The 23,984-nt window shown below is 51.1% G+C and overlaps 1 protein-coding gene across 1 annotated transcript in view; it reads left to right on the plus strand.

The window, feature by feature from the left end:
- Positions 1-16,273: 16,273 nt before the first annotated feature.
- TMEM63C (transmembrane protein 63C) overlaps positions 16,274-23,984 on the plus strand; it is a 32,188-nt gene continuing 24,477 nt past the window's right edge. The window contains exon 1 of the mRNA XM_075103598.1: positions 16,274-16,330. The gene's annotated coding sequence lies outside the window, so the exon portion shown is untranslated. The remainder of the gene's footprint in view (positions 16,331-23,984) is intronic.

Raw genomic sequence — 23,984 nt, forward strand, 5'->3', positions numbered from 1 at the left:
AATCCTCCAATATTCCCTCAACTCATCAATCTAAAATAGACTGAGCCTTGCAATAGAGATACGTGACCCAGCCTGGATTTTATCTTTAAATAATCAGACAGTGTTTTCTCCATATTTTAACAACTTACATCAAAATAATTTTAAAAAAAAATTACACAGAAACCTTTTCATGTCATGAAATACTCCTAGACTGAAGGGACTGCATCTCATGAAAGACATTAACCTGCCTGCATAGGAAGCAGCATAAGCTGTGGCCAAAGGGGGATGAGGGGGGGATGAGGGGGGATGAGGGAGGGAGGGAGGGAAGGAGGGAAAGAAGGGAGGGAGGGAGGGAGGGAGGGAGGAAGGAAGGAAGGAAGGAAGGAAGGAAGGAAGGAAGGAAGGAAGGAAGGAAGGAAGGAAGGAAGGAAGGAAGGAAGGAAGGAAGGAAGGAAGGAAGGAAGGAAGGAAGGAAGGAAGGAAGGAAGGAGTAGTAAAGAGAGGGGAGGAGAGGAGAACAAAGGGAAAGGGAAAGGGAAAGGGAAGGGGAAGGGGAAGGGGAAGGGGAGGGAAGGGAAGGGAAGGGAAGGGAAGGGAAGGGAAGGGAAGGGAAGGGAAGGGAAGGGAAGAACTGTTTTCCATTGGAATGGGAGAATTGTGAAGCATATTATTCCCCACATTCTCATTAAAATGCTCCTGCAAATTGATGCTTATGAGTTGTCACTGTCAAAATACTGGCTTCATATTTTAGAATATAGAAAAAAAATCCTCCTTCAGCACTGTTGTGTTGATATGATGCGCTCTTGGCAGGATGGGGGAGAAGTTGTCTGGGGATGAATTTGCCTATGCACGTGCATGTGTATAGAAGAGGGATATGGGTAAATAAGGAGATTAGCACAGGGAGTAAGTGAATAATGAGAACAGTAGTTAATTTGGAGCTAGAATTAAAATGTAACAATACTTACAGCAGGAATTTTATTTTCTCCTTCTGTAAAATCAACATAATGAAAGAACTTGGATGTATGGCACTCAGAAATAGTATCTCCCTTTTCCTTCTCTGGGGGCTAGAGTTTCCCTGGGCAGAGTCTGGTTATGACCCAGGAGATGGAGTACTTCCCCACCCTGGTTTTCAACCACAGGTAGATTACTTCACCCATGTGTCAGGATTTTCCTGTCTTTTGAATAGGGTAGGGATTAAGCTACATGCCATCCTCTGGAAGATCTTGACAGCTGGGCATGAGGAACACCTGTAAGGGCAACTTATTGTTGTTATTACCTACTGCGCAGACATCCTCCAGAAATCAGCACAGCATACTGCAGTCAGTTCCTCTCTCTCACCCCAGTCTTGATGTCACTGAGTCTCACCACTCCGCTCTCCCTTGCTGGCCAGCTGTGTGGAGGGGCTTTCTCTGGTATGGTCCCTTTCCCAATATATCCCTTTAGCAAATGGGGTGGGAAGCCACTGGCATAATGTATACAGTTGTCAGCCAGCTGGTGTTTTCTTCTTCAAGTTCCATAACTCAGGCTACACTTGATGGTGACTGGAAAAGGACAGTCTTGATAGCTTGTTCCCCAGATCTCCTAGTTCCTTGTGCTCAGACATTTTAAGCAGAGTAAAATAAGGTTCCAGTCAATGCCATGCTCTGATACAGCCTGCTCAACATCTTTCAAGGTCTCACTTTAAATTGCATCCCAAATTATGTATCATTTCTTCCAACTCAAAATGTGCATTGCCTCAGACACCCCCATTAGTTTAGCATTCAAGATACAGTCTGATGGTGATTTTTCTCTGAAATGAGTGAGTTAATCTCTGCTATTTGCTGTGTTAGTTTGGAAGAAATGAATGCTCTCTGTGGTAAACCTGGTGCTGCTTGCCTTAAATTACCACTTAAATACAAGCCTTATGAAGTTTTTGTGGGGGGTTTGTTTTGGTTTGTTTGGGGTTTTTTTTTTCTTACTTAGCTAGCTTTCAAAATTTGAATGCCCACAATGTCTGGATAGGTGTACTGTTTGGTTAGGTAAAGTTGAATGGCCACAGAAAGTAGTAGGTGAGGCCTGATGTCTTCAATTTAGCAAAGAAAGATATATAGCATGGCTGACAGCACAGCTGCATGCGTTTATGCTGACCAGCTCCAAATCTGCCAAGGTGGAGGCATGAACACTGAGAAGAAAAGGGAGCTCAGTCCTTTCCTCATTCAGCTCTGGGTTATACTACTGAGGTTGTCAGGATGGACCTGATCTTCCTGAAACAGAAATCTAGTACTAAGCTCCTAGTCATAGTGAGAAATTACATTCAGAGGGTGACTCAACCATCTTTCCCAGTTCCTCCATATCCTTGCCCCAGGTATGCCTGTCCCTTGGAGACAAGAGTCTGGTCAAGTCCCAAAGATCTCTGGTGATGGAAAGTCTCCATTGCCTCCAGGGCAATCCATTCAGTTCATCGTTATCCTTTCAGAATACATCCTCATGCCTAATGTGACACTCCCTTGCAGCAGTCTAAGGCCTTAGCCCTTATCCCATGCCCAGTGGACACAGAGAAAGATTAATCTTTTCCTCTCTGCAGTCTTTTATGTACTTGAAAGTGGCTACCATGTCTTCTCTAAGTGAAGCCACCCTATTCCCTCAATCTTTCCTCTTGGTTTGTGTTTTGGAAACCTCTGAAAGAAAGACTGAAGGGCCTGGGGTATTGTATCTGTTGTGCAAGTACCTGAATGCTGAGAGGCACCCAGCACCGAGGTCAGGCAGATTGACAGCATAGTTTTAGGTAGCCAGATTTTAATTATTTTGACATAGATCACCAGTTGTGTTGCATCAGTTGTGCTGGGGGTTTCAGTGAGGAAGACACTTATTAACAAGACGGTAACCAAATGTTTGCCAGATGGTCATGACTTTAGCACACTGTCAAGCACGAGCTGTATCTGAATTTATGACTTAAGCTACTGAACCTCTTTTTCAGCTTCTATCTGATCAATCTTCACCTGCCCTCCCCTTCTCCTTCTTTCAAGGATAGTGTTGAGAAAGAGAGGGGGTTCATACAGCCATACCACCTTCCCCAGTGTGCCAAGCCTTCCCCAGGCTGATATAGCTGCTGTTTTCTCATTACAAACCTCCCAGCTTATTATTCACTGTAAAACTAAGCTAGAAGGTAATGCTTGGTGTAATGCAGGGACACATCATGATTCAGATAGTGGCATACATTGAAAACTTATTCAGACAGTAAATGAGTAAATAATGTGCCACCTAACAACATATCCATGGCTTGCTGTGTCTTTGTATTTGAAATACATTTTCAGGTCAATAAGCCATGTGACTGAAGAATCAAAATGGAACTAATGGGGAAAAAAATGCACCTAGAACCCCACTCTTCAAAAGGGCTTGTTTTCCACCTTTCCCCATGATGATGTTCTTTCCAGCAATTCAGAAAAGAGAGTGAGAGGTTTATTGACAAAGGGTCAATTGCCTCCAAATGAAGAATTAGTTGTTGAGTAGACTGTAAAAGGTGTTTTATATCTATCAAACAAAATCGACCTTCTGAAAGTCTGAATAAAAACCCATCACACAAACCGGGCTGTTGTCATTTCTGCCAGAAAGTCCAATACTCAGGCGGCCCCAGTAGGATGAGCACTAGGGTATATTTAGACAAGGAAAAAACTGTTTGTTTTCTAAGATGTATCTTCAGGATCTTCTAATTCACAGTATTTTTTTTAAACAGGACTTGATGCCTAGGGTACAAGGAAGGCCATCCTTCAAAACATTAGCTGATTTGCTTTTCTATGCTCTGCCTGAGTTGCTACTGGCTACCTGGGACTGCCTCTCCTCCTGCAAACAAGAAGCTGCCACAAGGGCTACATTCCTCTGATGTTGGCAGTGACTAACAGGGGGAGTCCTACAACTGCCGGATACCAGCTGTTTACAGGCGCTGAGCAAGGAATACAGAGCGCTCACCACAAAAATCAGAGCAATCACTGAACTTGCCTCATACTGCATGAAAGTTCTTACACGTGTCTCCATCCTTCCTAGCCTTTTTCCCTCATTCTTGGAATCATTTTAACATCTAAACATCTTTTGGGGAGCAGAGGAGAAAGACTAAGCAGCTAGCATGGTTCCAAGGAGCTGGGACATTGCATTGTTGATGATGCTCTGGGCTGTTCTAGCTGGCCTATGCCACAAAGCACCAGGCCTGTTTAAAACAAGCCCTGCTGTGTTAGGAAAGCTGTTGCAAAAATCAACATTTGACTCGTTTGCTGCTTGCTGGTGGTGTTGGGAAACAAACTTTAGCAGTCAATTAAAGTTCAGTATGTTAGAGTGTGCCAGCAGGAATAGAAAATTTTGGTGATAGATGGGAAGGGAGTGTTGCAGGAGGAAAGCCACTTGTGGGCTTGAACTCAGGCCAGGGATGTTGTCCCTGGCTGTGGTACACCCATTCCTCCATCCCCCTGGCCCTGCAGGTACCCCTGAGCCCTGTCCCCACAATGGTGTGGGGAGTGTCCCCCTAAGGGACCCAATATGCTTCGCTTCAAGTGCCTATGACTGCCCCCTTCATCAAACCCTGCCCACAATACTTGCTCAGCACCAGAGGAATGGCTGAACACTATGGTAAAAACCCTATAGAAAAAAGCTTGGGCAGTGAAAAGAAAAGGAAGGACAAGAGAAGGGGGAAGTACTGCAGGCATTTCTTCCTGCAAAGCTCTGAGCATCCTCTGCAGGTGTCTGGCTGCTCTTGAATTCCCATCATCCCCAGCAAGCTTCAGTGTCAGGCATTATACCCTGACAGCAAGGTATCACCCTGGGACTTCATGGGAATCTTTTCCTTGCTTTCAAGGTCCTTTGGCTAGCAGCAAAAGTGCACAATAGAATGTCTCTGTTTCAGCTGACTGATTTGAACCTCTTGAGCCAGAAAGCTCAAGCCAAGTGAGCAGTCCCATCACCCCTAGGTGAACACCACAGTGAGGAAAAGTATTGGACCAAGGTTCCTTTTGTTCTGCATCATTTCCAGGCAGGACACTGCAGGAGCAGAGAATTAAGATAATAAATATAAATAGTGTTTATTAGATGGGAGGATTAAAACCCAAAGCAACATGCATGAATATGTGAGGGTGGTCATCTGAAGCAATCTGCTGTCAGCAGGAACAGCTACTGCTCCAGAAGTTGCGCACTGCCCTTTTTCAAAGGGGTGGTATCTTCCTCCCCACCCCCAGCCAGTTGCCTGACCCTCATCTGCCGTGCTCTGCTGCTGTTGAGAATTGTGTCAAATTTATGTTGGGTACATCAAGGAACAAGAGCCCTGGTCTCCCTTTCTGCTTGTGAAGTGTCATGCACACCTAGGGAATCCTATAAATAATAAATAACAATAACACATGCACATATTCATAACCAAGCCACTGTTTACATAGTGAATATTCAGCACCCACCAGATGGTTCTTCTTTCACTGCCTCCAGAATGGAAATGACCAGTTACTAAAGATAAAATATTCCTTCCCTTTTGCTGCTTCCCTAGGGCTCCTACTTGTTGTTCTCTTGCAGAACTGCTGCTCCCTAGAGAAGGAAGCCTTTCAGCCTTGGAAACAGTGAAATCAGATCTGAAATATGAAATGTTTCAGCAGGAGCTGCAGATAAATGAACACAGTGTTAAATCAATTCCAGAAAATAGACTTGGATTAATCCTCCTGCTTGCCGCAGCAGTGCTCTGGGAGAAGCGATCTCTCTCCCCACCATCACATGGCTGCTGCCCCTGCCATCTAGATGCTCCTCCTGTGGGTCTCTAAAAGCAGTTCCTAAATTACTTAGGCTCTGCAAAAATGCTAGCTATCAACTAGTGCACTAGATGCACTGCACACAACCACTACCCCAGCCACACTGCAGGTGGCAATGATTTTAACTGACTACTTGTTTGTTACACAGAGGGCCAGATTCTGCCTGCTTCATTTCCACCCACCCCAGTGGGTGCAGTTTCCATTTATGATTCCTCACATAAAATGCACTAACAACACTGGGAGCACAGACCAGGCCTCCAGCCACCCAATGCCAAGTTAAACACCACCTTGCTTCTTGCCCTTCTCTGTCCCCATGTGCCATACACAGAGTTGCCTAGCTCCATTGAAGGACCCTGTCCCCTCCCCTCCCCTCCCATCGCCTCTCCTCCCCTCCACTCCATGCCCATCCCATCCCATCCCGTTGGGTACCTTGGTATGAAAGACACTGGGCTCAAACTCTGGCAGATTTAGGAGGAGCTAGAGCCCAGGTACTTCACTTTCTGAGCACAAGTTTAAGGCCCAGATTTGGTGCAGAAGAAGGGCTAGTCAGGTGCCCACATGGAGGGGATTCCCACACTGATCGCTGAGTGGGTTGAGGTGCTTTCTGTGCAACCCTGAGCTAGACAACTGCTCAGCCCCATCACCAGCCATGGCATCCGCTGGGCAGCTCTCTGTCCTTACCGGTGGTGAACAGAATCTTTTCCTGGAACAGTTCTGGCTTGCTTTAACAGAAGAAATTCAAAGCCCTGTTCAAGAAGAGGATGAGAGGGCAGAATCAGGTCCTCCCCCGAGCAGGCTGGAGGCAGGCTGTTCACCTGTTTCCAGCCCCCCTGTATGACCTGGAATGCCAGGGGAGGCACCTCTGTCTTTGTGCTGGGGGGGTGGAGGTATCCCTACAGTTGTTGGGAGCAAACACCAGGCCCTGGAGGCCAATACCCCTTCTGAGCTGGGTGGGGCTGAAGCATAAACCTTGGTCCGGTAATATAATCTCCCTCTATGAACCAAGGAAAAGTAATTGAGATGCTACTTCTTTTTCTTGGCTGAAGGAAAAGAAAGCCATGATTTGATCATGGGTAACCATTTGCCAGATTCCAGGAACCATGTGATGTAGTTGGTATCAAACAAATGAGGCCCTTAGCACTGCTTTGAGTAAGCCCAAGGTTAGAGTGATGGCACTATATCAAGGGCAACCACACGTCAGGCTGCCTGAAGAAAGGGCATGCTCCTGTTAGATGGTAAATTTCCTTATCCTCAAGCTTCTGGGCATCTCCAAATGCCCTGGTCCATGGCCTACAGAGCCAGTGTGATGTTTGCTGTGGGAATGGCACCTTTGGCCTTACTCTCCCTCCTCCTTGCAGGGGCAGTGGCTGAGTGAGGAAAAACCCAACAGAATACTGCAGTGGAGAAGCAGTGGACCTCTGCAGTGGAGGACCACAAAGGATGACTACGGAGGACCTCAGTGTAGATAGCAAGGAGTTATGGGAGGAAACAGAAAAATGGGGAATAAATGTGAGGGAGAAGTAACACAGCAGCGAGACTTGGACTTTCTCCAGACTTGTCTTCACTTTCTTCTCTCAGATTCCTGTCTGGTGGGTTTGGGGTAAACACAGCCAGTACCCAGGTTTCCAAAACACCTGCCAGAAGCTGGGATCTGTTCACTCACAGCTGGGGAAAGGGGGCTGCCCCACAAACCTGGAGGGGGCCAGCAGGCAGGCTGCACCCTGGGAGTGGAGGGAGCAGTGGCTGCACACTGGGGAGCATGATCACTTTGGGGGTTCTGAGGGGACCGGGGCAGGACCCCTGGGGAGGGCTTGGGCAGGAAGGAACCTAACATGGTGTGAGGGGCAGGACTGAAAGGAACTGGGAAACAGGAGCAGAAGAGGTGGAGATGTGGGGGTAGAGGGGATTTTGGCGTGATGTGAAAGCCGGGAAGGACAAGGGTGGTTGGGGTCAGGAAGAGCCAGCAGAGCAGCTGGGGTGAGCGCTGGGGTGGGAGAAGCTCTGTGCCGGAGGCACTGGCTTCCCAAGCACCCTCCCAACCCCGGCACTTCTCGTCGGACCTCCCTGGGCACCCAGCTGCCGCTCCCCGGCCGGGTCCCCGGGGCTGCCGCTGACCCCTTCCCGGCCCCTTTGCAGCCGAGGATGAGCTGCAGGTCCGCGTGTGAGGCGTGAGCCTGTCACCTCCTGAGGAGCGGTCCCCGGGGGTGGGCTGGCATATGGGGACAGCAGAGCATCCCCCTTCCCGCCCCTCCCCGGCGCCGGGGATGCCCGGGAGAGCCGGCAGGTGGTGCTGGGAGCCCGCCGGGAGCGGCGGAGGGAGGGGCCGGAGAGACGGAGGAAGGGAGGAAGGGCAGCGCAGCCCTCCCCGCAGCCTCACCCCGAAAAGCGCCGCCGAGCCGCTTCCAAAGGCCGCTCGTGCCCGGGTAGCCGTAATGCCCCGGGCAGGTCCTCCCCGGCCGGCTGCAGTCGCCTGCGGGTCGCGGAGAGGGGCCAGGCTTTCAGCTTTCGTCGGGCAACTCCCAGTGCAGACACAGACAAGCAGGGTCTTCATCAGAGAAGTGTAGCCCCTTCCTACGCTCACCTTTGTCAGAGGCATTTGAAGGCAGCGGAGCAATGACCAAGGTAAAGGGAAGCAGCAATCCCACCCTCCCTGCCGGGGTGGGATTGAGTCAAGTCCCCAAAAGCCTTTATCATCTCACCCATGGGGAAGGAGTAGCAAATGAAGGGTCTGCACAGACACAAAATCAGCACGGGCCAACAAACTTGCTCCAGCACAGCTGACTTTTCCTACGGCATGTCCAAGAAGACAACCTGGAGGTTCAGCTGGCTCCAGCCTGCCCATAAAGTATGCCCCTGTTGAGCTCCACGCCCATTTCTTATCAAAATGCCATCTTGTCAGAGGCTAATACAAACTGGACAAAGTATTAGGAACTGCATGTGGGGAATTAATCAGTTGAGCAAGAGGTGTAGGTCAGTGGGTATAAGCCAGGCCTGTACCACATGTGGTACCAGGTGTCGTGGTGCTGTATTTTCAGGCCACTGGGTTGCAGAGCTCAGGGAGTGCCTGGCCCACAGCCCTGTGCTCACCTCTGAGACGCTGCCCTGCCTGGGATGGTCAGGAGGCAGCGGCCAGCAATGAGCATAGAGTGTACGTCCTACAGCAGGCAGCTCTTCTGAGCCCAACTCTCCATCTCTTGTGGCCCACAAAGGCAGTAGGGGGGCAGATGGCATGGGGTGGAGAGAGTTTTTGGTGGAGGCTGAAGATATGGAAGGAGTAGGAGTGGGAGCCCTTCAGTCAGATGGGGCAGTGTGGAGGTACTGCAGAGGGTGTGCTGGGGACACAAGTGTCCAGCTTACACATGCCTTCCCTGGGTCACCCACAATATGGGGCTGCCACCATTGTGATTTGGGAGCCAAGCAGCTCAAGGACATTTCTGGATGTGGGATGGGAGCCAATCATCACAACCCAAGAGAGACTTCTGCCCTGCCTCCCTCTCCAGCTCTGCCAGGGAACCTCCAGCCCTGCAGCTGGGATTTCCCTTGGAAAGGCAGCATTTGCTTCCCCAGCAGGATCCACCTGCAGAGCGGCATCCCCCACCCACAACTCCCCAAGTCACCACTAATTAGGACTGTAATCCTCACTGCAGGAGAGGATTACATCAGATGTGAATCTTAGCCGCTGCAGTGATTCATGCTCTCTTGCAACATGGCTAAACAAGCTTTTGCTTGGGAGGTCCAGTGCTTTCTCCTTGTTTGTTACACCACATTACTTTGGTCACCATCAGAGAGCAAAAGAGCTGCTGCATCTGCCTTTTCTCAATGTGCCAGAGCTCTCCTTGGGGCTCTTGGAGGTCTGCTGAAGCAGTGGCAGAGCTGCCAGTTGCTGAGCTACCTGGGAAGGTAGATGAGGCACCAGAAACAGGGCTGAAATCACCACTGACCATCAGTGTTTCAGGACTCTGCTTTTGTCATGGGGTAGCATTATTAGCCATCAGCAGCATGTCATTCACTCACATTTCCCTTCTAGTTTCAGTTCAGTTGAGCTTTCCCAGCTCCTCCCTGGTGTAACTCCAGCCTGATAAAGCCCATATTGCCTCTACCTGAGCGAGGGCTTCATTTCAGTGCATGTGGAAAGGAGGGGAGGGAGAAAGGAGGTGCAAAGATCAAGATGAATGAAATTCAAGGTGATAAATTATGCATGCAGTAAAACCATAGGTAAAGCCAGCAGCACGAGCAGGGAAATTAATAAATAATTATTTGCTGATGACTAGTCTCAAATGTTGACTGCATGTTCCAGGCTGAGAAGTGGGTGACAGTAGCTGGTGAGTGGGTCAGAAGAGCCACGAGGGAACATGTGCTCTTCACACAACATGTAGCTTACCCCAGGGAACACCTTGCTGCAAGGCTTTATGGGGGCCCACATTTTATATGGCTTCTGAATCTCTTTCAGGAATGATGTATTTGCTGATGCAGGAAGCCTTGTGCTGGTGAGTGGGAGAGGACACTGCAGGAGCATCAGCCTCCTGCTCTGTTCTTATGCTGTTCTCAAGGTGTTTGCTACTGGCCGCTTCCAGAAACAAAATGCTAGTCTACACAAATCCCTTTTCTGACCTAGGATAGCCCTTCCTTTTTCTTCCCTTTTGTCTTTTTTTTTTTTTTTTCATTCTGACGCTATTCTGTACTTGGAGAAAAGGCTGACGAGTTAGTTAGCAGAGATGTTTTTGTTGAATATTTTGTAAATGAGACAGCCTGTTTAGAGTTAATGACTTTCATAAGGGACCACGCCACCGTGCATTAGCTAGCTGTGCTGCTGGCAACTGTTCTAGCCAGGGAGAACATCAGTGGATTATGTTTGCTCCCGGGGAGGCCAGGCATGTGGGCAGACACACAGCTTGCACACAGAGCCCTGTGTTTGGCCAGAATGGTAATATGGTTCATTACATGATGTGCATCTTCCTCACTGGCTCTCCCAGCTCAGCCTCTCAGTTTACATCCTCCCTCCATAATCCACTGACATTCTCATTAAAACTACCATCACTTTTCCCCCAGTATCTCCACAATCAATCTTTCATTGCTTGAAGCATCACTGCAAATGCCATTTCCTGCTTCAGAAGGTCAAGTGCTCAGCCTGGATCTTCTTCTCGTCTGTCAGGAATTACCGGTTGCACCTCCTGATGCAGTGGGGTCATTGCCCTGAGATGTGCAGGAAAGATTTGACTCTGATCCATGACCTCCATGTCAAGCTCCATATAACCATGTATTTATTTTGTTTCTCTTTCACACACACGTGCATAAGAGAGGGACATGTATTTTCCACAGAGTGAATGGACACATGATCCTATCTGTGTGCATCTCCAGAGCCACAAGCAAGCAACATAGCACACCCTGGGTTTCAGAGAGACATGGGACCAGGTCGGAGCACCAGTTGCTGACAGGGTAGGTGGGCAGTGGGCCTGACCTCTGCGGAAGCACAAAACTAGCTATTTGCAGAGTAATGCAAGGATGTTTGATGTACAAAAGCTGGCTTGGCGTCCCCAGGTGCAAGCCTGCGCGTTTAGAAGACGACCTCCAGTAGGTCCTTCTTCAAGGGGGTGAGCAAAGGACCCCATGTTGCAGAAGGCAGGATCTGGGCAGGGAAAAGTGGGGGAACATTTGGCTAGTGGCAGGATGCCAGGGTGAAGAGAGGAAAGCCCTGAGCAAGAAGCTACACCAGTTGCTTGCAGTGATACAAGAGTGGGTGGGAGCACCCCCAGAGGCACCGCTGGAGGCAGCAGTGGCTGACAGCCAGGGGGGCTGGGGATGGTATTCATTGAGATGAGCAGTTGGGTTTAAGCTGCATCAGTGTCTTGGACAACTTGAGTGGCCTGCGCTGAGGTCTCAGCCATGGTGCCTTTTGGAGCGGGGCTGGCAGTGGCAGGGCAGCTCCACAGCAACACCTCACTTCCCCAGGCTAGCCAAAAAACTGAGATCTGGAGGCACAGAGAAATCCCGTGCCTGCGAGCGCTGAGCCACACAGTCCCACCCGACTGGCACTGGGAAGAGCCAATTAGCGTATTTTAATGTAACTGATTAGTGCCTGGTCACGCAGCCTGGGTGGTGGGTGATGTTTGAAGCAGATTTGAAATTACAAGCATGCAGACACCAAGCCACAAGGGAGCCGGCATGGGGGAGAGACAATTTCCCAGCTTAGCAGCTGTGGCCCCAGTTTCTCTGCTATTCCCAATGGCAAGCTGCCTTTAAAGAGCCCTGCAAAGGTCCAGGGCGAGCACTTGAAAATTAAGAAATTAACTTTTTTAATTACTGGAATTGAGGTGGCTGGTGTGATGGTGGCTCAGCCTCTGCTGCAGCTCTTCCAGCCTCTCCTTTTGCAAATCGCAAGTCCCATGGTCTCCTGTGTGAAGGGAGAAGCATCTTGCATGGAGCCAGGGGTCCCCAGCAGGCAGACCCCAGTGAAGGGCACAGAACCCTCCCCTGCCCAGGGGATTGTGGGTCTGTCATAGGTGGCTCTGCCCTGGATTTCAGGGGGTGTATATGGGAGGTCCTGCCCTACTTTTGGGCTCAGGGAGTGGGCTGCAGGGCAGCCCAGAGACACCTGGGCAGGCTGCGGATGGGGCTGGCACTGCCTCAACCCAGGATGGTGCCCACAGCTCCCTGATGCTCTGGGGACCCAGCAACGGTGCCCACTGAAAGAACCTGCTGCCTACAGGAGCCCTGTTTCCTTAGTTACGGCAGGCAGGAGGTATTTTGGGAAGGAGGCAGGCAGCGCTGGGAAAGGCAGGCCAGCCTCTGGAGAAGGCGGCTAATGCTGCCCTGGGGAGCAGCCTCTCTCCTGCCACCGTCCCCAGGTCTGCATGAGGCAGGGTGGTTCACCAATGCTTCCCCTACGTGGTGACTAAACTGCCTGGATTTTGTTTTCTGGGTGTTCACTCAGGGCCCTGGAGTCCAGCTGAAAGAAATGGTAAGCACCCACAGCTGGGACTGAAGTTAGCACAGAAGGGCTGCAGTGCTGTGTAGTGCCAACAGCAGGAGAAACCGCCCAGCATAGCTGAGTAAACGCAACTTTATCCTCCTCAGGTGTGAGTTTCCATCCCTACCCAGGGAATAATCCCCTACTTGTCCCAGGGATGAAAAGAAATTAATTCCTGCTTTTGAAGCATGCACATAACGTAATGATGAGGAAAAAATCCTCCAAGGAAACAAGTAATTCTGGCCTGGAAGCAGTTTGCAGGTAAGAAAGTCTGGGGCTGCATCCAGGGCTTCGCTATGCCAGCACTGGCTATTTTGTGCCTTTGCTCACTCCCAGCCCTGCTCCCCAGGTGCCTTGTCCAGGCCTGCCCGCACCACACAGTCCTGTGAAGCCCCATGCTGGTCCCCATCCCTGCACTAGGGAGGTGAGGGCTCTCTTTGATGGTTGCCTGCAGGCAAGCTCTGGCCAAGGGCTCATGGGCTGTGCTCCCCAGCTGGCTCATCCTGGTGGGGAGCAGCTGGCATGGGGACATCCCGGCAGCACCATGCTGTGCCAGGCTGGGTTGCCAGCCAGGGGCACAGACACAGTCTGGTAGGCTCAAGGAGCAGCGAGCAGGGATTAAAGGGTATTTTCATTCCTGCACCCTTCAAGTCTGCCCCTGGCCTGGGCAAACTGCAGCTTTCCAGGGACATACACCAGCTCCATGGGGGTATTCGAAGGCACATCACTGCCGTTTGGCTCTGAAGCTTGGAGGCACTGGAGCTGCCCAAGGAGAAAGCACCTGCCTTTCTTGAAACATGGGCAAAATTTTCTTTTTCTCCAGATGTCATTCTCAGGAACAGTTGCATCATCTTGCCTGAAATGTGTCTAGACAAACTCAGCCTGAGTCCCTGAGCCTGCCTGGAGAAATTCAGCTTAAATATTAAAGCCGTAAGGAACGGAAAAAGAAGAATTACAATTGGGAGCATCACACAGGCAGCAGGACGCAGTGCTACATCTCCAACTGCGAAGCAGCTCCCTGTGCCTTATCCTCTCGCTGCCTTCAGCTGCAGCTCCACGTCTCTCTCACACTGCTGCAGGGTTATAAGCAGCATGGGAAGGAGGTAACGGGCTCCTCCACATGCAGAGCTGGAGGCTGCGCCACACGCTGCTTGTGCTTCCCAGGCATGTAGAGGGACTTCAGAACCATGGGATACCTGAGCCCTTGTGAGACTGTATCTGTAAGGCTCTTCTTGGGACAAAGACATGGCTACTGAAGCCCAATACATAACAGAAAATGAAGGAGTTTTTCTCCTTGTTTGGACTCCTCTGTGTTTCCCTCTTGTTTCTATTCTATTCTATTCTATTCTATTCTATTCTATTCTATTCTATTCTATTCTATTCTATTCTATTCTATTCCAGCTAGGCACAATCTGGGCCAGACTCTGGAAGAAACAAGTATCTCCAAGGAATGGCTTATGCACAGGGTAGGTTTGCCCAGCTTTGTGTGATCCCTGATGTCTTGGTGGGCCAAGGGAGGGGGAGTGGTTGTTCATTCCTTCGGGTCTAGGTCAGCTCACCAGCAGCAAGGTTGCCAGCTCTGCTCAGAAGTCAAGATTTTCCAGCAGCATTTGCCAGTTTAAGTGATGGAGCATATTGGTTTCCAGTTCAGTAGGTCAGAGAAGCCATGACTTATGAAAAACACAGTCTGCACTTGCTGAGAAATAGGGTATTGAATATTGGGGACCCAGTGGCAGATCACAATCACACAACATTTTAGAAAATGCCCCAGATTTGTTTCTCCCACAAGCCCCTGGTGCTCAGCATTTGCAGAGCATATGTTGTACTAAGCCAGCACAGACCTCTCTGCTCTCTCCTGAGGCACAGTGTCATCTGCTGCAAGACAGCAGTCAAGGTCTGTAAGCCTCGGGGTTGCTGTAGGACGGACACTGGCTTGTCTGGAGTGAGGGGGCAAGCTTCATGACTTCTCCACATCATATAAATTGCTGGGGCTGAAGGAGTTGGCAGTGAAAGAGATCTGGAAATCTTTTTTGTTGTTGTTCAGCTATTCCCTAAAGTGTTAGGCATGTGTTGTTTGGGCTATGGTAGCTCCCAGAAGTCACCAGTCAGGGACAAAGATCTCATTTATAGTAAGGTTTTCTCAAACAGCATCGTGCTGTAGCCCACCTGTGCTCTGCACCATGCTCCAACAGAGCAGAAATCAGCTGAGTGCTATCTCAGCCTTGGGGAGCCTGAAAAAAAAAAAGGGAAGACACTATGGGAGACACCTGGTTTTCACCCCTTATTTCCTCATGGTCTGTGAGCTGTGCCAGCCTATTTCCACGTGCAGTATAAAGCGAGGTTCTTGGCTGGCAGCTCATTACATGTTTTGGTTCCCTGACACTTGTCCTGGTGACTTTCATGGCTGTGCTTGTCAGACTGGAAGGTGCTTTAAAGAGCAGGGGCTCAGCCACTGGATTGTGCTTCTTCAGCCTGAAAGAGATGAAATGAACCCAAACGAGCCGTCAGAGGATGCTGCAGAGCAACACTTTACTCAGCATCTGCAGAGCCACAGATGTGGGACCCCAGGCCTCCCATATGAGGCAGTAGCAATGAAGCCAGGGATGTCAGGGGGACTTCCCTGTGGCGACATCCTGGTGGCTGTTCCCTGCTAGCCCAGTTGCAGGTGTGTCCCTGATCATCGGTTGGGAGCACTGGCAGCTGAGCAAGACACCCAGTACTGTACCCCTGGGTGTGCTGCTGGCCATTTCTCCAGCACGGGCTGTGCCATCTGTATCTTCATGGGTTGGTGAGGTGGGGAACAGGGTGGGATGCTCAAGGAAAAGCAGGCTCTAAAAGCCCCTTTGCACTTCGGTGGCTCAGATCCCTGTCCCACCTGCCGGTCACTCCTGATGGCAGGGAGGCACAGCTGCTCAGCAGAAATAAGACCCCTAGGAAGTTTCTTAGCCACCAGCCCTGCCAAGCAACCGAGCGATGCTGCACGGACGGGAGAGTTTTGCAAATGCTGATGAGGTCTAAAATACTCTCACCCACCTGCCCCTGCCGCCGTGTTGGCGGGCTGACCCGGCGGCCCCTTCCCCTCTCCCCCCGCGGCACACGCCTGGCAGCCGCCCCGCGGAGCCCGAGCGCCGCAGAAGCTGCTCGGGGAGGCTGATGCGGCGGGCACAGCCTCAGACCCAGAAATAGCCCGAGAGGCGCGGACCCCGCGCCCAGGCGCTCAGCCGGCAGCTCCCCGCCCGCTCCCGCACCGAGATCCGCAGCCGCCGCCTCGCCCCCTCCTCCCGCAGGGACGCGGCGGGGCGCACGGCAGGTAGGCAGCGCGGCGGGGGGCTGCCCGCCCCCGCTCCGGGGCAGGAGGCGGCTCCCCCCGCGGGGACCGGAGCTCCGGCCCGGCGCCCGGCAGCGCAGGCCCCTACGCCCGAGCACCGGTGCTGCGGTGGGGAGCAGCCCGGGGACCGCGGCCTCGCCGCCGCAGCGCGCAGGGAGGGCGGGCGGGGGGGCGGAGCGGCGGTGGCCCCGGCCCCTTCCCCTGCCAGTGCCGGTACCGGGGCCGGTGCCGGGGCCGGGCGGCGCGGGGCGGGGGGCCTGGAGGGGAGCGGGACCGGAGCCGGGACCGAGGCCACCCCAGCAGGTCAGTCCGGGGCAGGAGGCGGCGGGGCGGGGTCCGCGGTCCGGTTGCGGGGCTCAAGCGGCGCCCGCTGCGGCAGCGGGCGGGGGGCTCCAGCGGGGGGGAGATGGGGGGGTCTCCGCGGTTGCAGGACGGGGCGGGGGAGGGGGGGCGTCCTGCCGGTGGGTGATTGGGGTGGGGAGCAAACCGCGCCATGCGTGGGGCTAATCCCGGCCACCCCCCTAGCGACCCCCGTGCTTAGCTGCGACACCCGGGTGGTCCTGGTTTTGGGATTGCGCGGGGGGATGCTCAGGGCAACTTGTGCGACCCCCTGGGCGGCTATGCCAGCACCGCCGTGGGCAGCACCCGGGAATAGCTCCTGAGGGCGACTCTGTGCCTCCAGGATATAGGGATGGGTTTGCTTTCTTGTCACAGGAGATTTTGGGGTACTTAGCTCTGTTTAGACGCTGTTTTCCTGCCCTCATTCTGGACTACGTACCAGAGTGGCTTTAAGGAATGCTTGTCTCTACCTGCCTGATGGGCGACTGAGGCCCAGTGAGGTGCCGGGGCTTTGCTGGGCTGCTGGAGTTAGTCAGCGGCAGAAGCACAGAGCAAGCCCCAGCCCCTCAGTGTCCTTTCCCAGTGCCCGCGCTCTGGCCTGTGCTGCTGCCCTCTGATGCGAGATAAAATGTCATCCCACCGCTGTGTCATGCTGTGGCTTGTGCTCAGTCCCCACGTCATACTGGCCACAGAGTCCTCCTTCTGGGAGCCACACCTGACAGTGTTAGAAATGCTTTGTGCTGGCAGGGGAGAAGAAAGGGAATTTCTCCCCATTTTTCTCTCCAGTTTGTGAGAGATTGATGACTCTGGAAGAAAGGGCTGTTGGGTCAGAATGATCTAACGCTCTGGCCAAGCCGCTCTCCCCCCAGTTTATGACTTAATCCAGATTTGTCCACTGATCAAGGCCCTGCCTTCTCCCTCGCTTGTTTCCCCATCCTCTCTAGCTGCAGCAGTGCTGCACAGTGGATTTGCAATGGAGAAACCTCCTGAACAGAACTGATGTTATCCAGGGGAAGGAGAGAGAGACCTTTGGCTGGCTGGTGGATGTTATTTCTGCGTGAACATCTTTTTCCTTTTAACTGTTTAGCCACCATCTCCAGCACTGATCTGCACTCCTGCCCTCTCCCCTTTCAGAGAGTTCAGGGGGAAGTAGACGGAGAACAAGGAGGTGAGGGGAAAGCTGGGTGGGCAAAAGAGGTAGGAGAAAGCACCTTGCCACATGTTGGGGTTTTACAGTGCCGTGTGACAGGTCAGGCTGCCTGTCTGAACAGCGGAGAGAAGGCAAAACGTGCCCTTTGGAATAAAAGGTGCTGTTGAAGTGGCTTGCGGTATTTGTTCAGAGGCGAGGGGTGGGGAAGTGTGTAAAAAGCAGAAGGCAGAAAGACTGGCCCTGAGACCAGACCTGAACCCTGGCTTCACTGCCTTCTCTGCTACCCTGCAAAGTGGTGGTCAGGGCTGGGCAGCAGATGGAGAGGAAGGCAGAAGCAGATTTTTCAGGAAGTATTTGTCTTAGGTAGCCTGGCAAACAGCCATTGGCAAGCAAATAAGTAATAAATAATAGCAGGGAGGCAGTCGGCACCCCTGCAGCCTCTGACTCCATAGCACATGTGGGCTTCTCCTGCTTCTCTGTAAGCTTAAACCTCTGCCTTCTTCCCATGGCAGCATCCTGGCTCCTGTCTTCTTGCATCTGAATGCCTTTCAGCTTTTTTTTTTTTTTTTTTTTTCCACTTGAATCCTTCTGTAGCTCTTTGCTCTTCAAAGCTTTCCTTGAGGTTAACTAGTTCACCCCTGGTTTGGTGATAAGGGTAAGCATAAGGTGGTCCTGCAAACAGGGACAGAACTAGCGGTGCTTGTTGGGCATGCTGGTCAAGGGGTGTGCATAGGCCCTTGCAGGTAAATAGTCTCCTTCTTCCATGCAGGCACTTCTGGCCTAAGGGAAAGTAAGGCAGATTTCATCACTGCTTCAGAGCCTACATCTGCAGAGTTGTAAAAGGAGGAGTGTCACTGCTTTAAAATATTACTCTCAGGAAACACTCCTGTCTTAACAGACTGTGAGAGCTTTCCCAAAGCAGCAAGGAGAGGGAGAAGTGTTTCTAACACCCACAAGGGAATTCAATTGATATTAAACTAATCAGTCACCTAAACTCTCAGGCAAACATCAGTGTGCTGTGCAAATACTTACTCCTCCGTGAGGCCTATAAACACCAAAGCCCTCTACCATTATTGTTTATGCATCTGGTGGAACAGCTCTTCTTACCTACTTTAATTGCTGTAAATATATTTCACGTACTTAGCCCTAGGTTTGAAGAAAAAGTTACACTGGATGCACTGTGCTCAGAGCAAAAGCGGGTTTGCTTTGAGATTATTTCAGAAGCAGCTCCAGTCACAATTTCCTTCAGCTATGGCTTGATTGTATTCAGTCCCTAACCAGCTATCAGATCCCTCAACGATGAGAGGAGCTTTTGAGGATCCCACTTGGCTTCTACCGCCCTTTAAGATGTCTAAACAACTTTTAAAAGCTGGCTTGAAGTTATTGCTTCAAATGTAGCTGGACTGGTAATTAGACTGTGATCACAGCTTGTTATTAGGTGGGGACAATGGCAGCAGTTTGCTCACACCATTACAACAACAGCTGTGCACTGGGCCCTTCCCATCACCCAGGCTGCTATTGTTGCTGGTTAATGGGTGAGACTAGGCATGGCAGGTCCCAGGCCCTCTCTGCAGGGGCAGGGGGAGGTGGGGTGAAGTAGCCTGGCAGGGGGAATGGGCTCCCCTCTCCCAGCCCTGCCCCAGTCCCTGTATCATCCTCACCGCTCTGGCGGTTCAGCCGCCGCTCAGCTCGAGCTCACACCTTCTCACCACATTCACTTTTTATGACTTACCTTGGTGGTTACAAGCCCCAACACCGTCCAGCCTTGCCTGTCCTGGTACAGCCCTCTCTCACTGGATGGCTGTGTTGGTGTAAGAGCTGTAGCCTTGCTAAGAGTTGGAGAGAAAACCTCTTTGGCTGAGAAATTGCCTTCCTAATTGAAATTACTATAATGTTTCCCAGCCTCTGGGGAGCATGAACACCACTGTATTGGAAGCATTTCAACACCAGGATCAGTTGTGTAGTTCCCAGCAGAGTACCCATGAGAAGCTGTGGGTACCATTTTGACCAAGGAGGCCCTTCTATGCTGCCGTAGTCTGATATCAGATAAAGATGTGTTTAAAATGGAGTACCAGAGCAGAGAAGCTCAGTGCTCCTGTTCAGATGGAGCATGTGAAAGCTTTGGGTGACCTGAGTCCCCTACCCCCAGCACCAACATCTTGTGTCTTGTCATTTGCAGATTGTGAGTGAGCCAAGAGGAAGGTAGGGTCTGTACGAGCCAAGCTCCACTGCACCCCTAAGTGCTAAAAGGCAGGTTGTGAGAAGTGGAAAAATATGTTGCCATGTAGAGTTCCTCCTAACAGAGAAAGGAAGGGGCCCTGGCCCTGCTCTACTGGGGAGTACTTTATTGTTAGCTGGGTAGGGGGCAGCTGGGGCGGGAGGTGATGGAGATTGAGACAATGAGCCCCTTGATGTCTTGTGTTTGATGTGGTAGGGGAGATGGAAATTCAGAGAAGGTAGAGGTGGGGGAGTTAGGGAAAACCTCAGGTTTGGAAGGATAGCTGGGGAGCAGCTCCCAGCTGTGGCCCAAAGTGAGCCTGTGGTACCCTGAGATGAGGCTTGGGGACCCTGTGTTGGCCAAGCCAAGGTGACCCCACCGGAGGACTCTCCTTGGTGTGCTACCCATGCAGCAAGATGACCCACGCTAGGATGGCACGCCAGGGAAGTGGCACAGGCTGAGGTCCTGAGATGTCACATGAGGGCTGGCAAGCTGAGAGGTGACTCTTGCAGCTTGGAAGTGGGTGACCCTAGGCCACGTGGCACCAGTACATCTAGGATCACAGCTGGTGCTGGGACAGCCCCCAGTGGCCTGGGGCTTGGGACCCAGCTGGCTGGAGGACCTGGTTGCTACAGCAGGTTGGAATGGTCTTCTCAGTATGGCTCTGGTTTGGAGCAGAGTCCATCCTTGGAGATACCCAAAACCTGCCTGGACATGGCCCTGAGCAACCTCCTCTAGCTGACCCTGCTTTGAGAAGGGAGGCTGGAGTAGATGACCTCCCTTCAGCCTCAACACTTCTGTGATTATTTGACCTATCTCCTGACAAATTCAGTCACCATAGGATAATCCCCAAGGCAGCATTAGAGAAATGACCAGAAGTTTGGAGGTTTGCCTAGCTCCCCTGAGCCCACAAGCAGAGGTCTGGAGGTCACTACACCAGTAAGCGACTCCCAGGGTTTGCAGGCTCCAGGCTGGGGACATGCACTATTCCTTGTTTTTCTGGGCTGCTTTTCTCAGGGAGAGGTCACAGATGGCAGAACTTCATGTCTGGGAAGTAAAATGGCAAAAATGGCAGAAAAACAAACCAAACTTTGTAGATTTCAGAATAAGTTTGATCTGCACCTTGTTTGGCTTTTGACCTGCTGCTGAGTAGGAGGGATGGACTTAGTTTTAATCTTGCTGTGTTTGTACGCTTCTGCTCTTTTCATAAGGACAAGTTGATTCTCAGTGATGAGTATGTTCTGGTACTTAGGGCTGAGCAGGAGGCTGCACCATGCTTAAGTGAGTGGGTTTACAGTGTAACATACAGTTATTTAGACTCTTAATGTCTATATTTCTCGCATTAGCAAATGGTGAGTGACACGTGTCTTTACTAGGTATCACTTCATTATTTATTATAATTTTGGTCCAGCTGTATTTCAGTGGAAAATGAAATACAATTCAAAATGCATTTTAAAAATGTTTTCTAGTTGGTTAAATAAAACTGCTTAAAATGTATGGGTCCACAAAAGAAAAAGAATACATTTATGAGAGCATTATTTGTATATGTAATGAATTTAACAATACTATATCACTATACTATACTGTATTACTATAATACTGTATTATAGGAACAGAATTTTATTATAGGAGACATAAAATATAACCAGTGATATAATCTGATTATTTCTGGCTTTTAAGAATTCAGAACTGGTAGAGATTATCCTCTCACGCTTCATCTTCGTTGGGCTTGGAGAGGGAACCAGGCTCTCCTGCATTAAGGTGTAGTAATTTTCTGAGCTTTGACTAAACTAATCAGTGTACTAAATGAATTGAAACTTTTTTCCCCTCTTCTTTCAAAAAGGCTGCTTCAGAGCCACTTTTGCAGTTCATCAGACTTTATCTCCAGGTGCTCAGCCACCGAGTGGAACTGGCAGCAAGGACATGCTGCATGAATTTTTACTGACTTATTTTTCACTGATGAGAGTGATCTGAGGTCTTAGCATGTAGGTTGTTAGTACTTTAATTTTTAAATTGGCTGTCTTTTAATTTAAAAACTTTTCAGTTCAGACAAAATATGACTACTTTTAAGTCAGGTATATGTTTCCAAAAGTCATAATTCTTTTATTTGTTCTGGTTCCAAGTCCTTGTTATTACTTTTTCCCTTCATATTACACTACTGCTAATCAGCTGGTTTCATTGGATTCTTCTGTTGGGAGGTTTTCACCAAGTTTAATTTTCTCTCTTCTGAGTTTTTAATTTCTTGTGTTTTCTTCCATGAAATTTCATCAAATTATTCCTTGTTCAGAAACAACAAAAAAAAAAACAACCCAACAAAGTGAATACTGGTAATAATAATAGCTGCAGTGGCTGCCACCTCCTGAGAATGGCACATTTTAAAGACACTCAGGTTAGTTCGGTCATTGCAGGGAAATCAGGGGATGGATGTTTCTGCAAATACAATCCTCTGATATGCTGCACACTGGGCTGGATAAACCTGCTCTGAGTGGGGTTTGGCTGCCTGTGCAGAGCTTTGCTCACCCTCCTGGGGCTGCGGTCAGCATGGGGATGTCCGGATGAGCCATAGCCTCCACAGCACCTGCAGCTGCACAGCTTTTTGTCTCTAGTAGCTTCAGGTGCGGTGCTGGCACTGGTGAAGCAGAGGGGTGTTTCAGGCCCCTGGCTTCTTTCCTTCTGATGCCTTGTCCCTTTCCCAGCCCAACTGCTGTACATGTCCAGATGTTACACTTCCTTCTTTGCCTGAAGGGAAAGAAACCATTTCTTGTGTTTTCCTTTGTCACATCCGTCACTCCCAATGGCCCTTGCACTGGCCGTGGGTAGCTGCTGGCTGGTGGGCATGGCCAGGGCAGGGCAGGAGGGCAGTGCGGTGGGTGTGCACAGTGCAGCCTGTGGCACTGGCACAGCAGAAGCTGCATGCTGTCTGTGTCACCCCCTTGTGCTGGGCCACTCACCTGCTGTAGGTGTGTGTTGGAGGAGATCCTGAACTCCAGTCCTTGCTATGCATCTTGTCCCTGCTCCCACTGGCTTGGGATGCACCAGTGTGCCCATCCCAGAAGTCCTGTGATTTCCCTCTTATCGCTGGTACTCCAGGGCCATTTGAATCCCCAGGTCCTCACCATGGAGGAGACAAGAGCAGGCTGGAGGGTGTGATGGGCTGTCTGCTCCTTTTTGCGTGGTTCTGCTCCGCCCTGCAGCAGGTATGTGGCTGGGGCTGTGCTCAGGTGTCCTGGGCAAGGGAAATTCCCCAGGGACATGGGAGTGACGGGGATGAGCTGTCTTGTCAGCATGTGTGAGCACCCGTTGCACTGGGAGGAGGCTGGAACAGTTGGTGCTTTGCAGAGCTGCACGTCTGCAGCTCCATGTGTGCCTGCGAGATTGCCTCCCTTCCCAGCTGCAGCAGCAGCAGCTTTCTTCTGATCTCCCCTGAAGGCTGCGTGGGCTTCTGAGGCATCTGGGTGTGTGTCCCAGCGACCAGGGGAGACTGACTGCGTGCTCTCTCTGCTGACCCAGTGAGAAGCAGCACCAGGCTGGCCCTGTGCAGGGGCAGGATTTGGTGGGAGGGCAGGCAGCTGGCCCACGGCCCGGGCAAAGGCAGCGCAATCTGGTGTTTAGACTGTGAGACAGGTTCAGTCTCTTCCCTCCTCCTTTTCAAGGACTAAATTTGCTTGCACACCAGGGGATAGGTGGTGATTTGATGGGTCTCCTATGAATGCATCCCCAGGGGACAGAGGTGTCTGGGCCAGGCTTTGGGGAGCACCTTCTCTCCTTGTCCTCCCATTGCGGGCCCCTGTGGTCACCATCAAAGGTTTCTTCTTACCTTTGATGCACTATTGACTCAAACCTGTATGCTGAGAGCTAATCCCTTTGGCATGGCTGGATGCAGTTAGCCCAGCTGCTGCCGGGCTGTCCTTGCTTGTGCAACCCTCCAGTGCTGGAGCTTTCACTGAGCTGCCAGCTCCCACGCTCCCAGGGCAGTGTGATTCATCCTGGTCATCTGTTGTTATCCAGATCTGCTCAGAGGCTTGGCAGAGGTGGGAAGAAAGCCTTATTGGGGCCAGGATTGGTGAGCAGTGTGCTCGTGGGTTCCTGCTGCAGCCCAAACCTCGCTCTGCTCCTGGCACCAAGCACAGACGATAGAAATGTTCTAGCTCTGCAGATGCTCTAAATCATATTTTTTGTGTGTGTGTGTGCATGTATATATATATATAGTGTTCTAACCCACTGCTCTCAGCAAGAAGCTTTTGTGCTTG

The sequence above is a fragment of the Phalacrocorax aristotelis genome, chromosome 9 (genome assembly GCF_949628215.1).
Source record: "Phalacrocorax aristotelis chromosome 9, bGulAri2.1, whole genome shotgun sequence".
Taxonomy (NCBI): domain Eukaryota; kingdom Metazoa; phylum Chordata; class Aves; order Suliformes; family Phalacrocoracidae; genus Phalacrocorax; species Phalacrocorax aristotelis.